Source organism: Zeugodacus cucurbitae, chromosome 5, assembly GCF_028554725.1.
Source record: "Zeugodacus cucurbitae isolate PBARC_wt_2022May chromosome 5, idZeuCucr1.2, whole genome shotgun sequence".
NCBI lineage: Eukaryota > Metazoa > Arthropoda > Insecta > Diptera > Tephritidae > Zeugodacus > Zeugodacus cucurbitae.
In genome coordinates, this window is record NC_071670.1 from 59,289,873 (window position 1) to 59,303,397 (window position 13,525).

A 13,525-nucleotide genomic window follows, 5' to 3' on the forward strand; every position below is an offset into this window, starting at 1 on the left:
AGCGCAAATTGAATGCAAAATTTAGTGCGGAAGTGCCGTATTTGCAGCGCGCAAAAAAACAAAATATTGCATGCGATTACCACACGGTAGTCGTCAATGGCAGACATACAAACATATGGGTGTGTTGTAGATGAATTAGACTTTCGAGCGTTATTTGCTAAGTATTTTCACTTGTATTTAACTTCAAAAATAAATAGGTGGAGCTTTCACTATAATTGGGCGAAAATAATGGGTGTAGTTAGCGAAATTAAGTGAAAATGATAAATCAGTTATTTGAGTTTAAGTAATTTTTGAGGAAAATAAAGCATAATTTGACATTTTTTTTTCAAAAAAATTTCCGATTTTACTAAATCTTCAAAAATGTCATGAAACACCCTGTATTTATAATTTTTTTCAGTCTCATAACTACCAAAATTTTGCAAATTCAACACATTTTTCGCAAATACCAACTCTAAACAAGTCAATTTTTAATTTTTAATTTTTGTAAAAATTTTTCTATAAACTCACACAACTATATGGTATATTACCCAATTGTAAACAAAATTTTATAAGCTCCTTTATCTTTCCTCAAACAGCTGACCACAAACTTAACTACCACTTAAAAGTCTAAAATCTAAAAAAAAAAATCCCGCACGCACACTCCAACACATCAGCTATCAGTCCGCAAATAATTAGTCTGCTAAACTTGACTCGGCTTGAAGCCAAGGCTGGCGCTCAAATGACCAATGTGGCTTGAAAAAGATCGTGTTACTGCTGTTTTTCCTTGCGCATGCAAAACTTTTAACGATGGTGTTTGTGAGTAGTTAAAGCTGGTCTCAAAAAATACATTAGCTTTTACTACATTCCAAGTTTTTATTGTACACGTATTTTTGGCTGCCAGTGTGTGATATAATCGTTTTTTTTTTCTTTCATAGCCGTTCGTATTTCATATTTGCTGTTATATGAGCTGACCTTGAATCACGTTTTTTGCTAGTTTATGCTTGTTGTTACGTAATATATAAAGAGGTTCTTAAGTTCTTTTTTTATCATAATCGTATTTGTATTTTTTATTGTAATGGCTAATAAATCAGTTTCAAATGAGGCATATTTTATGCGGCTGTCTTTTGTTGTTGAGTTTTGAAATGGTTTTATCATTATGATCTATTAATTTAGTAGCACGCCGTGAGTGATTTGTTAATTTTCTAGCTTTCGTCAGATCTTTGAATTAAATAAAAAACTTTCAAATATTAACTGATGATGACGTTTACAGTTCAAGATTAATCATTTTGGGTTATTTCCTCAATTCGAATTCTATAGCTTTTGTTGTTATAGGTTAGTTCAACATTTTCCAAAAAGTTTGGGGGAAAGTTTGTTTGGATATAAGATCCCAGCCATCGACCAATAAATATTCGTATAAGTTATCATATTAGACAGACCTAAAAGTTTAACATTCCAGAGCTTTAGACAACTGGGAACAGACTAAGTTTCAGCGCATAATATATGAATCTTGTTACAGAACACGGTGTTGATTGAGTTTGCTTAGTGAAGCGCTTACAAGAGTCATCTTGACATCGAAGTTAAATTTTTAGTTTTCTGGAAAAATTCCCGACTCTCAAGCAGAGATCTTTCTATAGAGTTCTGCCGCTGCTCCTATAATTATTGGCAATTGCTTAGAATACATGAGTCCAAACTACAGTGGAACTTCTCTAACTCAAATCACCATAACCCACAAAAAAACTTTGAGTTAGAGAGACTTCGATTTATGGAAGGTAATTTGTATGAAATTTGACTTATCTTGCCAATTCAAAAGTTCGAGTTATGGATAACTTCGAGTAATGGAAGTTCAACTGTATTTAAATATTTTCATAGATCAATAATAAATAATACAAGTAGTCATTATAATTTACTAAATTCATTTACGATATCTATCAAAATCGCGTTGAAAATATGTTCAAATAGCTAATTGATTCCAATACAATTACAATACGATTACTCTCGCCTAAATGATTACTCTTAAATACTAATCGCTTCTCAGAAAATGTGTTAATTATCACTTTTATTTGATTACAATATTGCAAAGCCTTTGAGGCTGCCTAATTAGCGGCAAAATATGATGAACAAAAAATTCAAAATAATAACAGTGAGCTTAATTTTGTCGTGGGTAGTAATCTAAGGCGTTACAAAGTGCCACACAAGAGGAATGAAAAAAAAAATAATTACTTCATAACTGAAAGCATAAACATTTCGCTACCGTATCTACGGAGTAAAAAAAATGTAATTATGCTGTCACTACGGTAATTACCAGTATTGGATTACACGCCTACATAAGTGCCGCATTGAAAATATTCGAAAATTGTGAGTGTAATGTGTGAGCGTAAGGACAGCGCTGAGATGATAACATAAAAGTGATGTAATGATTTCATGGAAAAGCAGCGGCAAATAATTGTATATGTAATGGAAAATATTGAAAGAGTAATAAAAGCGTTGCCAAGCGAAACCATTAAAGTATTGTGGTGATACATACATTTAGTATATATATACATATATTATTGGATATACATATGTATTATATATATATGGAAGAGCTGTAATCATTTTTCACCGCAATCCAAGTAGTAGTTAGTGTACTGTAAAGCATGTTGAGGACAATTCATATTCGAGTTCATTGATATTGAATTATATAAAATTAATGCATTGCCTCAAATGTGAACGAGTATGCGAGTAGATATATAATAATTTTTGAAGCGCTTATATCTATATACACACTATTATAAACTCATTTTCCAAGTAATGCAGACTAACTTTTTTTGAAACGAAAAAGAAACAAATTTACTCTTGTCATTGTTGTCTCGCTTGAAGCTCATGGCTTACGGAAGATTATTGGTTACGCTTTATGCACTTTTACTTTCTTTCACTATAATGTATATTACATTTTAAGTCGAAGTGAAATAACAAAAATACATAAAACAACAAAAAACAATAAGATATACAAATAATAGTAAAAATAATAACAATAACAATAAATAAAAAGTGCTTTTCTTTGCTCTGTTTGTTAGTTGTAACACCGTCAAAGTTACCTGGAAGGGCACGCAGACCCAGTTTGAGCAAAGGCGGTGCACTCGAATTTCAGTTGAAATTATTATTTTTGTATTACATATACTAGATATAGATTTCTGCAAGCAACTGAACTCATATATTACATGTGCTTACACAATCGTCCCTCATGCCACAGCGTTAATGCCACACTCCGGGTATTGATTACTTAACAGTTATGCATGCTCGTGGCGCTCAATTTGAGGAAATTAAGTGAAAAGTTGGTTTTGAGTTTGTTTTTAGTTAATAATGATTTTAACATTATAATCAGTTTGGCATGGCGAGCTTTCGCATATAACGTGGAAGGAGACATGCAATTTGTTGAAGACACAAATTGATGAGACTCTAACAAAATTTATAAACAAATATAAATTTAGTATATATTTCGATGGAGATAGGTAATGATTAACCCTTGAGCAAAATATAAATAATAGTTCGAAAATCTGCATAATTTTGTTTTGATTGTGTCTATTAGTGTTATGAATGGATCTACTTAAGTATGCAAATTTTTCTCTCGGGCAAAATTAATGAATAAAATGTGTTTTTTGAAATAACTTTATTATTAATTCGTTGAAACAAAATTAATGACACACGTTGTGATAAAAAATTGCTACTGAATCTTTTCAAAGCTCGTTAAAGCAACTCATTAAGATATACAGTTTGAAAGCTTTAGGGCATGACTATCATTCGGATTGTTTGAGCTTCAAATCCCAGTTCAGATAAAAGTCAATAGTATAGAATTGTGTTTTAGCGACTTCAATATCTATAGAATAATATATTTATACATTTATAATGAGGTTTACAACAAAATGGCAGCTGTGAGGAGTTTTGAATAAAGTTTGTCAGCTTTGTAGGGTTCAGAGGATGAAAAAGATTATCCGATTTTCGAATCTGTAACAAAACAAAAATTTTTCAACGTTTTATACAAAAAGCTCTAGAAAAAGCTCGATGGATTTTTTATGTAAATTTTTGCAAAACTTTTGGTCATTGGCAGAGCATATTAATTTATTATACTCCTTATAAAAAAATATTTTTAGTTTAGACGTCTGAAAATCGTTTTCGACGCTATAAGTAAAAATCCAAATGAGCTTTCACATTTTTTCATTAAAGTAAAATCTTAAAAGTCTTGGACATAAGGTTGAAAAATCAGATTTGTTCTTGAATATAAGTAAAAGAAGTTCTCTCATCACAAAAATTCTCATCGAGTATCAGTAAGCTTGTAAACATAGCTTACGGATATTCGATGAGAAGTTTTATGATGCACCCCAAAGCTTACATATTGATAAATAAAAGCTCACGTACGTTTTTATGTCATTCTTATTGCACGAGTCTTATCGTCCCTGTTAATACTGATATAAATACCTTTATAAAAAGCGCTTGCAAATACATTGACCTTTATCGATTCATATTTCATATCACTTCATTTCATGCAACGATAATGGCCTGCGTCAGATTTTTGCAAGTTCAATACTAAGTGTGCATACAGCAAGTTCGACGAGATAATTACTTATAGCCTTGTCAAGCTTTTTGACATGATTTTTGTTAACGCAATTTATGGTTTTTGCTTTTTCAGGTTTTTTTGTATTTTTTTAATATTTTTTGCGTTGCCGCGTGAGACTCGAAGTCAAATTTTTTTCATTATTTCCATAAGTTTCGGTGCACCAACCAAACACTACATATGTGTATTGGCTTACTTATCAGCTTTAAAACAAAACAAAAAAGCAAATTGCAACTTCAAAAGAGCAACAAATAAATGCAAAAAATACTGCAAAAAAACAACAAATAAATCAAATTATTTGGCGTTTCTAGTCTCTCGAGTGCTCGCATTAGTATAATATATTTTTGGCTCGACCACTGTTTGTTGTCTCTATGGCGTAGTCAATGCTTAGCTCGCAGCTCGCAACTCTTTATGGCTTTCCGTTGCACACTTTGCGTGATAAATTTAATGCAGAGCATTGTTCAAGCGAAAAATGTGTGCTTTTTCGCTCGCTGCGCTGGACGGACGAATGTGCTGCCGCCACTTAGAAATTCCTCATATTTATTGCTGCACACAATAAATTCGCAATTTATCACACACGCTTTGATAATCCATATGGGATTTGAAAGAAATTATACGCTGCTTTGAAATTCCATTTTTGTCGCTAAAGCAGCTGTTGAGAAAGAGACAAGTGCAAAATTAGTTTTTGCTGAAATAATATTTAGAAAATTTCAAATAATAAAAAAGATTGTAAAAAATTATACTCTTTTTTTGTAGAAACTTAGTAAAGAATCTTCAATTCTTATAGAATTTCTCTGAAACTCAGCGGGTTTCTTATTGGTATTTTAAGATACGATTAGATCAGTCCGGGGGGTTCTTCTTGGTACTAAGATCGTAGAGAGTTTTTATGTGCTATAAGAGAGTTTCTCGTTCAGAAGGAGAGCATATCAATTCAAACAGTGGTTTATACATTTCACTGACTATCGAACTCTTCAAACAGTCTTTCACATTTTTTACCACTTTTATATTCAATGAAGTAACCAAAAGTCTTATATCAGCCACGAAAGTAAAAAAAAACGGTTACACAATATCAATTAAACAGAAAATTAGTGATAAAAGAAATTGCCCGTCTAAAATAAGCAAGCTTGATTAGTTTTAATTGCAGCTGCACTGTTTACATAACACACACAATGCAAGTGAATGCGAGCTTTTATAGATCGAAATGCAAGCTCATTTTTAATTGGTGAATATTTGAAGCTAACGGTAGGGATTGGAGTGCTTTTTAGTACCGTATGAAGTAGGTCACTGGGTTAACTTCGGCTGTTTACTTGCACTTATGTAAGCTATCCACTTTGATTTGACCCGTTGTGGTTACAGAGCCACTTTTCACAGTTGAGCGAAAAAAATAAATTTCACGAGAATTTTGATAATCCAAATTTTTTTGTAGTGGTATACGAGTGCAAGGAGCATTTTTGAGAACAGTACCTAGACTCGAGTAAGTTGACAAGTAATGAAGCTCTCCAAATATTAAAGAGGCTTAATTGAACCAAATCTGTATTGTCGCTTAAGGTTCTGCTAAAAGCTTGATCGAGCTTTTTTTGTGGTATACTCAGTTAGTTATGTATCAAATCGAGGAATCTTGGTTACTAGTTTGATGTCGATACCGACTTCGACTATATAATTTTCTGACTTCTTTTTTCTGCCAGGAATCGGCTTTGAATTTTCTATAACAGTTAAACTTCCATAACTCGAACGTCTATAACTCGTAGTTCTCTATAACTCGATGTCTTGAATTGGCAATAGAGGTCAAATTTCATACAAATTACCTTCAGTAACTCGGAAGTCTCTCTAACTCGAAGTTTTTTTGTGGATTATGGGGATTCGAGTTATGGAAGTTCCACTGTATTTCTTTTCCAAATATTAGTCAAAAGTTTCAATCGAACTCATTTTGAATAAAGGCATCATTGAGAGTTATATAAAAAATGCGACCTTCAACTTGAAAAGCTCTTTACTCTACTCACTACTGTCATATACATATGTATGTAGAAATATATGATAATACTCTAGCAATAAATTACAATTTCTTAAAGGACATTTTCGCTATTTTATTTGGACAAAAGCCAACAATTGATTTCCCCCTTATACATTGGCGACTAACAGACTGTAAGTAAGTTATGGTATTTTTCGGTTAGTACAAACATTTTTGGCATACAAAGCACCAGAAATGGTATTGGCAGTTGAAATTACAAAGAGTGCATTTTATAATATTTTCAAATAATTTTATAAGTAGTTAAATGTCAAGGTTAGAAAAGCAATTTAGTGGTGCGAATAGCAGGTTTTTCGGGGTATGCCATTAAAAAGGTTATATAACACCAACCAATATGTCTTTAAAATAATACAATGCCAAAAATAAGTGGTAGGTACTGCAAAGAGTATTTTGTAAATATGTAAATCAAAAGTCGGAATTTTAAATGAAGCTGTTTTGAGTTTTTGAAAGCTTTTTTATCATATTTCTAATAAAACATAGTTAATATTTTCTTGAAGTCTATTAAAGTATTGAGCAATTATTAAGTGAATCGTTTAAGATCACTTTTACCAAAATAAAGTTCTTTTGATTGTATGGAAAAAAGCTCTGAAAGCTCGAAATTATTGATTTTTGAGTTATGGAGGTCGTAAGTCGGAGTTTACAACTGAGATAAGAGAAGCTTTATAGTTGAAAATAGTATTTTTGTTCCTCTTGGTTTGGAGTCAGGAATTCGCAACCAGTTTACCATATATAGGTATATCATTTGATTTTCTTTCATTCAAAAACTTATTAAAGTTTATTTTAAACACAAACCCGATAATCGAATGTGGCGTGCCCTAATTAGTTCCATCAAAAATGTGTTTAGGTCATTTCACATCTGATATGTTGACAATTTCCAAGCGTTGGAGAGTAATAAACACACAGAGAGATATACACAAGCAATGGACACGCGCCATATAATTGCTCTGCATACGAAATGTAGCTCAAACATACCAATTACATTCAACGATGCGGCGAGAAAATAGGTTAATGCGCTCGCTCAGGTTAGGCTAAGCCGCCTTCTTGCATGCTGAAAAGGTGTTTTCCGTAAACATTGTCGCATATGTAACTACAACTTACACACACGTGATCGAATTTAGGTACAGATGTTTGTATATATTTTTATATGGATGTATGTATTAAATGTGTTTGTCTGTATGTGCCTTGTAGGTTCTACTCGACGGGTATTTCTTTACGCTGTCGCGCATATCAAAAGCAAATTAAGGTCGCCAACGTTGGACTTGTGTAATGTGTAGTAGGTGGAGGTAAAGGTAGATGTAGTGGCAAATAGATAGTAAGTCTGTGTGTGTTGACAAAGGTGAAATGTGGCTTCATTAACCAAAAATACTATATGCAAGCCTGGGTATAGACCACATGTGTGTTGTGAAATGAATAAAAGTTCTTCTTCGTTTTGTTTTCACTTTCTGTCCTAATGCGTGCCAGCGCGTGTAGTCTGGTTTCATATAATTTTCAATTCAACTTATATTTTTTCTACTTTAGCGGCTCATAGCTAGCGCAGAACACACCGTTTCGTTCATGGCAGCCACAACGACACGCTAGATAAGCTTACTTCTATGTGCGGTTGTATGTACGTGGCCGTAACGTAACACAATATCGTTCGTGTTGTGCTAAGATTGCATGCGTCTCAAGCGCAACTCGAACGCTTAGACGGTGAAAAATTGAGCTGTGCGTGATTCTTATTACAAATTACTTTATTATATTTTTTATGACTTGCCAAAATTTGGGATCTATGGTTAAATTTTTAAGTTTTGAGTTGGACTAATTGAAAGTAGTATTGTTGAAAATGGTTGTGATGTTTTGGATTTATAAGAGTCAGGCTTTATGCTAATTAATTACTTGTTTTTAATGTCAAGTTTTTCTAAGTTAAGTTAAGTTACGTTACGTTAAGTTATATTATGTTAAGTTAAGTTAAGTAACGTTATTTATTTTTTAATTTAATTGTATTTTATGCTATAAGAAAACTTTAAGTTACGTTAAGTTATGTTACGTTAAGTTAAATTAAGTAGTTACTTTAAGTTAAGTTATGTTTTTTATTTAATTAAAATTTAATATATTCAATAAAAATATGTCTATTTTTTTAAAGTTATGTTATAATACGTTAAGTTGAGTCAAGTTACGTTAAGTAAAGTTATATTGTTTTATTTAATTTAATTTTATTTTATTCAATAAGAAGATGTTTAGTTACGTTCAGTTATATTACGTTAAGTTAAGTCAAGTCAAGCCAAGTAAAATCAAGACAAGTAAAGTCAAGTCAAGCCAAGTCAGGCGAAGTCAAGTAAAGTCAAGGCAAGTCAAGTCAAGTCGAGTCAGGCAAAGTCATGCCAAGTTAAGTCAAGTCAAGCTAAGTTAAGTTAAGTTAAGTTACGTTAAGTTAAGTTTGGTTAAATTATGTTTCTTTATTTAATATTTCTAGATTATTTAGTTTTTACCATAGAAGTTGGCTATGCCTACATCCCACTTAACTTTGTAATTTCATATTTCTGCATTTTTCCCCTCAAAAGCGGGTATTTCTTTCATTTGCCTCATACAAGTAGTCTGTTTTTCAATTTTCTCAAAATTCTACGCACCAGAAATTTTCTTCGCACACACGCCATAACTGCGCTCGTATTTCGTTAATGGCTTTGCGTGAAGCTCCACTTTGTCTGTTGCACTTAAACGTGTCTAAAATGAGCGATTGCCTACTTGACTTGCGAGTGAGTGCGTATCGTGTGGCAACTGCGCTAAAAGTTTGTCTTGTTATTTCAGGCCATAATTCATACATATTTTTCGCCTTTCGGACAATTTTTCGGTTTGCTTGCGCTGTTGCAAATGGAATTGGTGCATTAAAAATGTATTTATTGTGGCAGGTAGGCGCACGTATGCATGAGCATAATTTTGCATAAATAATTTGCTAAGAAGAGCAAGGTGGTGTGTATGTTGTTGGCGAGCGATTCATCAGAAAAATGAAAGTGAAAATTTGGATTTTTTTTTTTTTAATTTTTATTTATTTATTATTCTATAGGTAATACTCACCACTAAAGCCCTCAATAATATCCAAGTAGAACAAAAGGCTTCATTAACAGAGCAGTCGAACTTACTTCCATTGAGTAGAAATATGACCAGCCTGAGTTAAAAGTGCCTTTGACTCACAAGTGAACAATTTAAAAAAAATAGCAACAACAACTTAACTAAACTTGTAAACAACTGCCAGTATATAGAAAAATTCCAAGTTGCTACAATTACCCCGACATTTCTATATAAAAACAGATGTCGGTCTATGCCTCTGCTTGCCTTTTAGTAACAGCTGTTATTCAGTGCGCACAAAAACAATTAACGTTCAACTTGTCGCTCGAGCAGCGCCAATTTGCGTAAAGTCAAGTTCATCTTCATATAAGGGAACTTGACTTGAATTGACTTTGTCACAGTGTCGTGTCGCCGATTTGAATTAGTTATGATGTTACCCCGACAAATATAAAAACAAAAAGTACAAGTAGTACAAAAGCGAATGTATTCTGCCAGCGGCATTTTAATTAAATTGAGACCGTTGTACTAGAGACATACAGAATACATAAGTGTATCATAGCTGCAAAAGTTTACTGAGGGGCGTGATTAGATGATGTTGAGTTGTAGTTACAAAGTAGTGCTTGACTATTTTATATAAGAAAAGACAAGGGATTAACTGTGAGTAATTGAGTGACGCAAATGTGATTCTTGTTTTTATTCATTTACGGCTTATGAGTAAGTGAATTTTATTTAAAATCTCTGGGGTTTTTAAATATTTTTTTTCATGAAGAAATAGTATGAAATTTGGTTAATTACTAGGGGTGTTCAAAATGTACTCAGTATAATTCAGAAAATTATAATTAATTAGTAAATTAAAAATTTCATAAAAATATGAGTACATAGCTGTAGTCAGTTTTGTTAAAAAAATATTTTTAGAGTTGCCACCTTAGTGGAAATTAAAAATTATCTTAAAATATAAACAATAATATATTCAATAAATTTAAATTGACTTAAATATTTTATACTAAAATCCTTGTTTAAGTATATATAAGAACGAGGTTGCCATATTTTTAAATTTTTTTCGTTAATTAGTTTACTACTACGGGGGTCCAGAATTTACTCAGTAAAACGAAGAAAATTAATAATAATAATAATAGTTTAGCATGAAATTGAAGATTTCTTAAAACTAAGGGTACGTATTTTTGGTGAGCTTTGCCAAACAAATTATTTATAGAATTGCCGGTTATAGAAAAGTTAAAATAGTACAAAAATATATAATCTAATATATAAATTTAAATTGATTTAAATATTTTCTAAAATCCTAGTTTATGTACAAATGAGAACTAGATTGCCATACAAAATTATTTAGAGAGTTGCCACCTAACTAAAAATTAAAAATAGTCTAAAAGTGTATAACATAAGCAACAAATTTAAATTGACTTTTATTTAATAAATATTTTTTAAATTTTAAATTATGTGGACGAGGTTGCCATATTTTTTCAATTTTTTTTTTTCTCAAAAACAATATAACATAATCAGCAAATTTAAATTGACTTAACATTTTTTGTATATTTTAATTTGATAGAACGAGGTTGCCATAGTTTTAAAAATTAAATGTTTTTCTAAAAAAAGTAAAAACATAAGTTTGTTGTTTTGGACTTTTAATTAACTAACACATTTTAATTTTTAATGATGGGACCGAAGTTGCCATACTTTTCAATTAATTTTTTTTTCTAAAAAAGTTTATAACATAATCAACAAATTTTAATTGAAGTTAGCGTTTTTTATATTTTAAATTATGAGAACGAGGTTTCCATACTTTTTTAAATAAATTTAACTTTTCTAAAAAAAGAAAACATATTTTTTGGAAAAAAATTTTGATGCCCACCTTCAATCTAAAAATTTTACTTGCTGCAGGTCCGTATATATCTTTAACGCAGCCACATCAGCAGCCTCTTTTTAGCGCTAACTACGATGAGTAACTTTCACAGAAGCTTACTGTAGTTCCCCTTACACCCAAAACTACCTCAAAGCATCCGTAACCGCTTCCCTAACCCATATATGGAATTTCGCCTTACCCAAAGTCATTTATATGCAATTGAAAATGTCATAAATTATTCAGCTGAAAATATGCGCAGCACAAGCTTTGCATTTAAATAGCGCAATAATAGCAAAAACAACAACAAAAGCGGCATACCGCAGATTTGTGAGAAAATTCACTTTTAGAGTTATTACAGTCAACAATAAATAACTGCTACTGAATATATATTTTTGTTTTTGTAGAAAAAAACAACTTAGGTTTTCAAGTAACTTGCGTCTAATTATTTAAGTTAATTAAATTTTACAACTAACATGCAAGGGAGCGTAAAACATTACATAAAAGCGCTTATGGTTTATTAACGTCAGCTTATTGTACTCTGTATATGTATGTATGTTTGTACGTAAATACTAATTATTAGAATTTTTTATTTTTCTTACAGTCCAATGTCACCCTCACGCAATCAACTGAGCTGTTGTCACAAGTGAATCACTGTTGTTTCTTACATTTACACCTCATCAAAGTGAGTATGCGCATGTTTCTCTATATATGTAAGCAAGTAAGTAAAGCAATTAGCACGAAAGCAAAACAGCAAACAGTTAATAACACAATATAAGTAATTAGCGGAGAAAAAAAAAACTGAGGAAATTACGAATTTTACACCTACATGAAATAAACATCAACTACTGTTTACCTACGGCGAACACTTCCTGTCCTTTCTTTGGCTTAATGGTGTATATACATATCTTGTATGTGTGTAATAAACTCACTAAAACCTTACAAATCACTAATTACTAGCTGTATTGCTCAATACCGCATAAAAAAAGCCACAATACATATTTTTTTTAATTTTTTTCTACTTGCTTTGCGGCTGCCGCTGCGTATGAGTAACATACATACGAGTACTTTATGGTAGTGGCTCAGTGGCTGTTTGTTGCGAATATTTTTGCGCATTGCACAATCGTGACCATTTGCATACAGCGTACAATGCGAATGCGTATACAGTACAGTCGTGTAATAAATGAGTGAATGCAAACGGCTATGTCGAAAAAGGCGCACAATGCAAGGCGGTTGCGTGTATGCAAAATTTATACAACTACAATGCGTTGATGTTGATGATGATTGTTGCGCCGACTGACAGTCACAGATTTTGCAAACGCCTTTTTGTGCTCAGAAACACATATACCTACTAAAAGTCATATATTTCACGCTTGTGGGCGTTCTTCTTTACTGTTTTCTTTTTTCGTACCTTTTTTATTTTTTTGTAGCCACTAATTCTTTCAGTTTCTGCTACATCTTCCATTGCTTTATGCTTTTGTAATTCTGCTATAAAATATTGTAAGGTCGTAAGAGTTAAATGCGACGGCGTAATTGCTGTCGGCACTCTGGCGTGTAATTATTCTGACAAAGCAGACAATAGAATGTTTCGTGGTATGGCAGAAGAGGCAGCAACAAATTTGTACATAAATACATTTCTGTATTGCTGTGTAGGAGAACGTATTCAGTCGTTAAATTGTGAGAAAAAATAAAAATAAAATATAACAATAATAACAGTGCTAATATTTTTAGGCATTAGCGTAGTTATATTCAAATAAATGAGTTATTAACATTAAGACTGAGAGATTATATTTCACAGAAATAGTCTTAGTACAAGCCATTAAACTGTTGATGAAGTTTTGCGGGGCTTATAACGGTTGAATAAACTGTTATATTGAATTTTATATTTAGATAACAGGACTATAAATATTTTGTTGGCAATAACGTCCGTGCATAAATTCTTAAACAGTTTTTAGTTACTAAACTATTTATTATTTATAGAGAAAAATACAAGAAATTATTTTGTCTACTAGGGCTCAAAGTAGCACCCGTA

At 31.7% G+C, this 13,525-nt stretch overlaps 1 protein-coding gene across 7 annotated transcripts in view; it reads left to right on the top strand.

Moving 5' to 3' along the window:
* LOC105209954 (uncharacterized) overlaps window positions 1-13,525 on the top strand; it is a 55,198-nt gene that overhangs the window by 22,600 nt on the left and 19,073 nt on the right. For all 7 annotated transcript variants that reach the window (XM_054230794.1, XM_011180641.3, XM_011180640.3 and 4 more), the window contains exon 3: window positions 12,098-12,178. The gene's annotated coding sequence lies outside the window, so the exon portion shown is untranslated. The remainder of the gene's footprint in view (window positions 1-12,097; window positions 12,179-13,525) is intronic.